The sequence below is a fragment of the Macrobrachium rosenbergii genome, chromosome 50 (assembly GCF_040412425.1).
Source record: "Macrobrachium rosenbergii isolate ZJJX-2024 chromosome 50, ASM4041242v1, whole genome shotgun sequence".
NCBI classification, from domain to species: domain Eukaryota; kingdom Metazoa; phylum Arthropoda; class Malacostraca; order Decapoda; family Palaemonidae; genus Macrobrachium; species Macrobrachium rosenbergii.
The window spans coordinates 10,340,001-10,350,000 of record NC_089790.1 but is presented as its reverse complement, the minus strand read 5'-3'; the positions used below and the strand labels follow the sequence as shown (position 1 = coordinate 10,350,000).

The 10,000-nt window shown below is 36.3% G+C and overlaps 1 protein-coding gene across 41 annotated transcripts in view; it reads right to left on the bottom strand.

The window, feature by feature from the left end:
• Positions 1 to 10,000, bottom strand: part of Cadps (calcium-dependent secretion activator 1) — a 760,773-nt gene that overhangs the window by 515,850 nt on the left and 234,923 nt on the right. The gene's annotated exons all lie outside the window — the stretch shown is intronic.

Below are 10,000 nucleotides of genomic sequence, written 5' to 3'. Positions count from 1 at the left end.
AAAAATTGCAAAATCTTATTCCGATACTTCACTTTATCATCATTTCACACCATCATTTCCTTTCGTGTGGGAAACAACAAGCTTCGGCTCGCCTTGGCTTTTTATTTTGACACCAAGTACAGCTAACCTTAACAGTAATGATGAGAAGCTCAAGATTAATGGGTTTGTTTATCAGTATTTTCATTACCTTCTCTAAGGGCTGCTGGACAGTGCAAAATCTACCCTTCCTTCACCAAAAGGTATTTCTCAGTCTTCACATGAAATAAGTTCACCTGTTTTTCTTTTATATATAAATACACATGAATACATGGGTCCAAAAGAGTGGAAAACTTATGCCCACATACGGAAAAACAAGGAAGAAGGAAAATTGATGTGACGTAGCCCCAAAGGGTGTGACAAAGGGTGTTGAGAGGAGGCAAGGGAAAACAACGATTTATCACAAAACTGATAAGCGACAGTTCACAAACAAGAAGCAGACGCCCTTCGGGGGTTCATCACCAATGGTGTTACACCAGAAGCCACTTTTTAAGTGTTCGATGTAAGCTACGCTGGGCAATACATGTCAACCGAGGTCTAAAGAATACCCTTTCTTTAGACCTTGCTGTCAACGCTAAGGACGCATCTTCAAGCCTATCGCAACACTGGAGCTATCCGGCGGCATTTTATGGATGCACATGACAAGAAACCGCCTCTAAATGACCTTATTAGACAGATATTGTTCCCAGGGGGATATCTAAGGGTGGCCTGTAGTCGCTACAGCAGCCTACGCTGAATGTAAATTGTCTTCAGACACTGTTCTTCCCTCCAGCAGAAGAAAAATGACAAAACAGCCCATCAGAGCTCACTAGAGGTGAGGGACCTGGCTTGTAGAGCTTCACGGAAGAATAATCCTGATAAAACAAAAAAAAAAAAATTGATTTTCCTGTTAATGGGGTTTTAGTTTTAATCTTTAACTTTGTTTTAACTGTGCTCAATTATATATTGGAGAATATTTATATTCTGAATCTAGTGTAGCCCTGATGATGGCGAATAAAACAGAACAACGTAGCCACAACTTTGTTTTATGGCTTTTACAGATGTCGAAGAGAATTAGAACACTGATAGTAACGGAGCACATAACTTTTGTCTTTCAGAGAAAGTTTTAGTCAAAATCGTTCATACATACAGAAGATTAGATATATATGTTTTATAGTAACGGACGTCACATACGCCTCAGTATTCGAAGAATATTGCTTTAAGAGAATATTATATATAATATATATATATATATATATATATATATATATATATAATATATATATATATATATATATATATATATATATATATATATATATATATATATATATATAAAATATATAAACGTTGGCAATAACAGAATTCCAAATTTTGGCAATAACAAGAAATAAACGCATTATTTCCCCCAACAGCACCAAAAACTTCGAAGACACAAAGAAATTTTATCTAAGCCACTCTGATATCCATTCCCATCGCAAAATAATCAAGAAAAACTGCTAAACCTATTAGATCTGCCTCAATATGAATTACTATAAGGCAAAGTGTGAACATGAGGCCACACATCCCACAACATGGCGACACACTTTCACCCTAATAACCAACAGTTCCGAATCCGACTTGGGTTCGGTCAACAACGCTGTGACAGTTTAACTGATTAGCCACCAAAGAGAATACACGGACGTGGAACTAGTTCGGCCATCTGCTCCCAGTATACACAAATTATTATTTATCGAGTGTTTGGACCTTTAAACAAAATTAGTTTAACGGTAGGTAATCTTTACTTAGGTTCGAGGGGCTATATGCAAAAGAAATTTTAAATACAGGAAAATAAATCAAACATCAAAAATCAGTAACTATAAAAAAAGTAAATTACACTAATTTTATACAGCTAAAACTGATCTTCAAAATATAGAATAGAACAGACTATAGAATTTAGGTCATAGACCAAGCGCTGGGACCAATGAGGTCATTCAGCACTGTAACAGAAACTGACAGTTAAAAGGTTTGAAAGGTGTAACAGGAGGAAAACCTCGCAGTTGCACTACGATACAATTGTCAGGAGATGGAGGAGAGTAAGATGAAAGAAAAAGAACATGAACGGAGGTACAGTAAAAGGAATGAAATGTGTTGCAGCCTCAAAAATATATAACAAAAAGATACAGTACAGACTGACGATTTCATAACGTAAAATATTACATGGAATTATTCAGATTTGATAAATGGTATTCATTCACTGGAAATTCTCCGCGATAGCCAATTAAAAATGAAATTCATCCCAGCCTATAAGATTTAAAATATCGTAAATGAAACTGAGGGAATATCCCAAATGTAATCCCGTGATTACCTTGACTGCAAAACTGGGATAAAAAATGAAGAAGTCACTCAGGCGCACTGAACCATGCAATCAAACCGCATGGAATTTCAACCTTTTGCTCAACCAGTCATCATTAACATGCGGAAATAAAAGCGCTGGGGATTCCAGCAATACATATGCACATGCGCATTCATCTTTCTAAGGTGGATAGCCTCTGTTATGGGTCTCGATTAATCAACATATAAACACATTTATATGAAACCAGCTAGAAAATATATTACCGTCAAGCCTTCGCGTAACAGAATGGCTGTACGTGCAAAAAAAAAAAAAAAAATGTAAAGCTGATGTAAAGTAAAAACAAAAAACAAAACTAAAATGATAACTATGGATAAAAAGTAATGGCTATCTGTTTATAACTACAATTAATGGTGATAAATTATTTTTTTTATGATAATAGATAACGCGCGCGCACACACACACATATACAGTATATATATATAATATAAATATATACAGTATATAGGCAGACAGATAGATGATATATAATATATATATACATTATATAATTATATATATATATATATATATATATATATATATATATATATATATATATATAATAAATATACATATATATAAGTATAAAAAATATTATTAGCAAACCCCTATAATATATATATATATATATATATTAAAGACAGAAAAGAATTAGAAAGAGAAAGTAAAGAGAGAGAGAGAGAGAGAGAGAGAGAGAGAGAGAGAGAGAGTACATTTAGCTGTGTGAAAGAGGATCTACCATGCTTTGAAAATGCGATTTTTGTTGTTAACTGAAAGTACTCGGATGAACTGCAGATACTGTACATTAACAGCTAGCCCGGCCTCAGGAACTGCACATCAAAAATGGGCCATTATTTTATTTAGCAGTCTTTCTTAAATATTCTGGATGAAATGTTAAACTATTTTTACCAAGGAGTTCTTTGCAGCTGATTCGCACAACACATCAAGAGAGGTGAAATATCAGATTTCAATACTCTGAAAAAAATAAGGCAGTCCCGTGGAAGCATGTTGGAACCGAGAGGGTTAGCCTGTTAAGAAAGAACTGTAATTTACCGATTCCCGTCTGAATATTATATATATTTCATCTGCCTTATAAATATTCAAACAATACTGAAAGGGCAACGAATTTAACTGAGCGATATGGGAGTTATCACATTGTATAGCTGGCTGAATACCCATATGGTTACCAGGGGTAATATGGGTATATCAGCTTAAGCAACAAAAAATTAACTATATTAACTGTCCTAATACTAAAAAATGCTAGGAAGATTGAAGCAAAAGAAAAAATAAATACATAAAAAAATAAATAAATCGATAAATAAATAAAATACGTTCTGGTGGTTTAAAGGTTCTACAAAGAAAAACACAATATGGCTTTAATATGGCAAAGGACTAGATGTGAAAAATCTCTGAATTCATCCGGGGGTAACGATGGAAGAGAGATCCCATAACGTTATGGCAGCGAATGCAAATGAAAATAGCATCTATACTGACGGCGGAATAGATATCGTCATCGCCGGGTGACTCAAGCCCGATCTATACAAATTTTTATTCGTATTTCATCATATTCCTCGTGAAAGTAGCAGTTGATTACGTTTCTCTTATAGTGTCTTCCCTGCTCTCTATCCTCCAAAAACCTCCAATCATCTCCAGCCTCCCTTCCATTATTAGTTCTTATCCAAGTAGGCCTGGGCCTTCCAACTCTCCTGGCGCGCACGGAAGCCCAGCCGACACTATCACGAACTATTCTCCCAAGGGTTGTGCAAAGGAACATTCCATGACACTTCCATTTCCCTTTCATCATTATTTCCTCCATATAGGGAACTTTCGTAATTTCCTGTGTCGTATAATTTCCAACTCGATCCTGTCATCCGACTCCTAATATTCATCTTAAAGGCTTATGCTCAAATCGACGGAATATTTCAGACATAGTTTCACTGTCCAACCACGATTCATGTCAGCATAGCAAGCATTGCAAATCTTACAAGATGTATGTAAAATCTTACAGTCGTATGCATTTCAATCTACTTGATATCCAAATCTTATTCGGCCTGTCCATTTTAAGCTTGCCTTTTTATTTATTTATTTATTTATTTTATTTATTTACTTTTTTTTTTGGGGGGGGGGGATCGGTCTTTCACTAAATTCCAACTGAAAAGAGAACCAGTACTGGATATTGTTCCTGAATATATGAAAGATTCAACCTCAATGATCCTCTCCGTCTAACGTTATTTCGCCCTTTGGTGCATATTTTTCCTCATTACTTCTGTTTTCTTAGATTTATTCCGAGTTCCATCTTTGTATATATAATGCTTTCTATCTGGCAAGTTTTGCGAATCTTGAATCATCTGCAAAATCCAAGTCTATCAGCATATTCATTATTAAATCTACGAGAAGACAACCACAAAGGTGAAATAACATTCCCTTGTAGAACCCCACCATATACTGCAAATTCACTTGACAAGACCCAATCAACATTCACTTTGCATCAGCTTCCTTCATGAATAATTTCAATTAGCTTTACATACTTAACTGGAATGTCATAGCGACGCAAGACCGTCCATAATACCGGTTTGTGGACGCTGTCGAACGCCTTCTCATAGTCAACAAAAGCCATCAGAGGCGGGTTGTGAAATTCCATGAACTGCTGAACAATATTCCATAACACAATTGTGACGCGTGCGATTCCTCCCTCATTTTTAAAACCAGCTTGTTTATATCTATGCATTTTATCAACTTCCTTCTCCAACGTATTAAGAATAAGGATACTGAATATTTTCATTACAACTGACGAAGATCAATGCCTCACCTTTATTTGATATATTTGCTATGACTGCCAATTCCCAATTATTAGGGTTTTGTTTCATCACTCTATAATATTCTGCAAAACAGCCTAATTAGTATAAGAGTCATTTCAGTCTCAGCTAATATCAGCTCTGCTATGATTTATCATAACCTGCTATTTCCGATCTCCCAAGTTTCTGTGTTACTGATTTATCTCCAAAAACTGTGAATTTATTCACAAGTGCAATGAAGTCTTCTTCAGGTTCTGTATATCGATTCAATTATCCCCCTGATATTTCTTGTTTATGACCTCAAAGTGTTTCCAGCCCAACACAGTCTTTCTTCTTCTTCTTCTTCTGATCTCAATGTACACCTATCCCGTTTTTGATAGGCATTTACGTCTTTTTCTTTTCATCCGTGAACGTATTTCATTCAAATTTCTGCGGGCTACCCTAACACTACCGCTACTCCCTGAATACATGGCTCCGTCAACTTTATCAAACTATGTCTAATATTCTATCCTATCTCCTCTCCATCTTCTTTTAACTCCACTATCGACATCTGAGTACTTTGTCTGTTCTTTTGCATTCTTCATCTCCTCCCTGCAATTTGCCTTCAAGAACCTTTTGCTTTTGGCTCATGTACATTATATCCGAGGGTTCATTTGATAACCAAAATTTCTGTCTTGTTACTCAATACCCTAGTACTTCTTTTCGACCGGACTGATATTCAGTGTGAAAGTTACACCATTCGTTGCTGATTACCCCTCCTCAAATTTGGTTTCCGGAACTGCAAATGTTTTTCGACATCTAATTGCACGATCCCCTTCATTTTAAGCTTTACTCTATTAAATCTAGTTACTCCGTCTGTTCTTTTGCTGGATGTTTTGAACTTTTGCTTCAGAGAGAACGGGATCTACTCTCGTAGGATAAAAATTCCGAAACCAGATTGACACGTGATGGAAATAGTCTAGCTTAGATTGGTTTTTGTAATCTTCAACAAATGGTAAATAAGGCTTTATCATTACGCCTTATTACTATTCTATGAAAGTGAATATTATTCTATGAAAGTAAAAACTACCCTATGAAGGTAAATATCATGAAAAAATATCCTTGGCAGCTTACTGGCAACTGAAAAGATTGGAGGTCAAACTACAAGTGCTGAGCCGACACTGAAATAGAATAGGAGCAAAAAAAAAAAAAAGGGGGGGCGGATGAGAACAGGTAATAAGTCGCAACTGAAATCAGTAATACAAATCAGAGCAACGGGAGCAATGGAAAGTTATATGAAGATTCAATATTAAGATTAAGAACAGGAACATGCTACACGAATTTTCAATGTTCAACATGAAATGTGTTAAGTGAGAGGAATCAAGAGCAAGATTTTCGTGCTTGAACAGATCATAGAGAATGTTACATTAAAAGAAAAACAATGCATTTCCGGAACGAGTGAAAAGGTTAGGGGTTAATGAAAATACGTAAGGAGGACCTTTTCAAGGAACACGAGCCTGGGAAAAATAAAAACATTATCGAAAGGACGGTAAAGGTCAAGGATACCTCCAAAAGATTTTCTCTCTAAAGTCACTCCAAATACAAGCGCATTTACCATGAAGCCAACAGAGGGGTATGACAAAAAAAAAAGGGGGGGGGCGACATAACATTTTAACAAGTACCAGTATCCTCAACTACATCCTGCTCTGCTATTTACTTATCATTTGGAAAATGAAAAAGGTATGGAAAATAAGAACCACAGAAGGGTTAAAACTGTGGTGAGTTCAGCATAATCATTAAAGTAAGGTGTGTTCATAAAGCCTCCAAATTCACCAACAGCATTACAGTTGTGCATCTCCTAGAGAGAGAGAGAGAGAGAGAGAGAGAGAGAGAGAGAGAGAGAGAGAGAGAGAGGAGAGAGAGAGAGCGTACTCTAAAACAACCAACACCTTTTAAGTTCATTTATAAAAATGAAAAAAAAGGCTGCTGGCATCTTCAGCTGGTAGATAGAAAAAAAAATAATTTAAAATCCTCTACATCAAAAAAAAAAAAAAAGGAAATTAATATTATAAAATATTCATTAATAATTACCTATGGATTATTAATTTCAAAGGGCCATTCCCAAATTAACGAATGACGTTCCAAAGTCATAATAAACAAAAATAAAAGCACTTCTCATTAGCGGAATTTTAATTAGGAGAGAGAGAGAGAGAGAGAGAGAGAGAGAGAGAGAGAGAGAGAGAGAGAGAGAAACTATTAAGTACACCTCAACTCTGCACAAAAACACACGTAAGAGACAGAGACAAAAGAGGGTTAAGCGAGGACGTTCATCTCTAGTGAAGAGAGAGAGAGAGTTCAGCCATAAAGCTCGCCTTAACAAATGAACATCCTAACACATACGCACATATGCTGAGACAAGTAAAATAAAAAAAAGTCGTGACGAAATCCCAGTTAACGAAGAGAGAGAGAGAGAGAGAGAGAGACAGAGAGAGAGAGAGAGAGAGAGAGAGAGACTATCGCATTACTCGCCCTGATATTGCAGTGTCCCGGGGAAAAAAGACCGTACTCGATCCTTTATACTCTTTCCCACTGATGAAGACTCGACCACGTCAAGGTTATGAACAGATTATGTCAGACATTATCCGGCGAAAAATGAAATGATCAAGCTGACTCGGTGGTTGGGGGATGTTGGGGGGAAGGGGGTGGGGGGAAGGAGAAAGAGAGATTGCTGGGAGGGGGAAGAAACAACACAAAAGAAGCACCGGATAATGAGGACCTAAAGTATCGAGGATTGCGGTAATAAGGAAGTGAACGCATTCATATAGGAGATATGAACGCATTGCGGAGGAGATGCACAAAGGAGACACGGACAAATTAAATTGTAAGAAAGTGAACGCACGCACACAGGCAATTATGTACCAATGCAAATAGATAAACAACGCACACAAAAAGTAAATTTGTGTGTAAAAAATGAAAGGAGAAATGGACACATTAAAATGTAAGGAAGTGAACGCACACAGGAAATTCGAACGCAGTGCAAACACAAAGTAAAATTGTGTAAAAAATGAAAGGAGACATGGACAAGTTAAAATGTCAGGAAGTGACCGCACTCATACAGGACATATGAATGGAATGCAAATAGGTAAACAGAGCACACACAAAGTAAAATTGTGTGGAAAATATGGAAGGAGAAATGGGCAATTCAAACGCAAGGAACTGAACGCACACATACAGAAGATACGAAATCAATGCAAATAGATGAACAAATCACACACAAATAAAATTGTATCTGAAAAATGAGAGGAGACATGTACATTTAAAATATAAGGAAGTGAACGCACACACATTGGAAATATGAACGCAATGCAAATAGATAAACAAAGCAGAGACAAACAAAGTCAATTTCTGTGTAAAAAAATGAACGAAGCAAAACAACAAGCCTCTGAACTTACATCCACAAAGAACACATGAACGCAAAGACAATGACAATTAAAACGATAAAGATCAATTAATACGATAAAAATGAAAAATAAACAACTATTAATGATGTGGTAATACTGGCAAATAGAAAAGAAGAAAAAGAACAGGAATAAAAGTCATCACATCTCTTACAATAGATAACTAAGGCAAAAAATTCACTTTAAAAAAATAATAAAACAAACATGAATGCAAAATATTAGACCCAGAAGTAAAAAGTCGTTCGAATTCCATCCCACAAGCCGGTTAGTCCAGAAACAAAAAGGAAGAAAAGAACAGTGGTATGAAAAATAAGTAAAAGGTAGAACCCCCCAAAAAATGGTCAGGGGAAAAATAAGTTTATGAAAGGAGATACTCTAATGAACGGGTGTGGGGGAAATGAATCACTATCAAGGGAGACCCACCAGATTTGCGTGAGAGAGAGAGAGAGAGAGAGAGAGAGAGAGAGAGAGAGAGAGAGAGAGAGAGAAGAAGAATCGGATGCCTAAAAAAAATGAGACTGATGGCCACTGGTGAATATACGTTTGAAAATGAGCAATTTGATATCCTTAGACAAATAACACTTGTAATGAAATAAAAGTTCTTATTTCTCCATAACCAAATTATCCCTTTTAAGCAGAACTTTCGTTTCAGAAAGCAAATCGATACACGATTTAGGGAAGGCAGCAGACTTAAGAGCCATATTCTAACAATAAAGAAAAAAAATTACATACAACAAGCGCATACGCAAACCGTTTGTGAGTTTGCTAAAGCGCATGTTTGTTGATGCATTCAAATACTGTGACGCCAGTTTTAGTAGTCATAAAAATCAATCGGGAAAATCAGCGTACAAATGACTGTAAACAGAAAACTGCTCTTATTGCAGATGCAAAAGGACAAACTGCATAAGGAATAATCCCAAACATTTTTAATTAACCGAATAGTGTTTAATACGTGATTATCTTATCCTACAACGCGGATTGTTTATTTGGAAATTAAGGTTTCTAAAACAAAACTCTTTAACTCCACACGAAAATTTGTTCACACGCCATAGGCACAAATGTCAGAAACGTTTGAATACATTTGTACGTCAGTTCATTTTACTAATAACTAGCCATCTCAATATTAATAACCAGGATTTACAGTATTTCTCTTATACACCTTATTGCATGCAACAACGATCGCTTACGGGTAATTTACCCTTAGACTTGCCACCCTGCAGCCTTAAACCTGCCTTTCACACCACTGTGCCCCATTGAAGTGTGCAGGATGTAGGTAGCTTGGTCCGAGCTTCCGCAAGGTGACTGACCGTCACTCTAGTCGGGATCGAACGTCTCGATCCTCTCTTACATTACCACCATTTGAGTACACTAATCTTAAT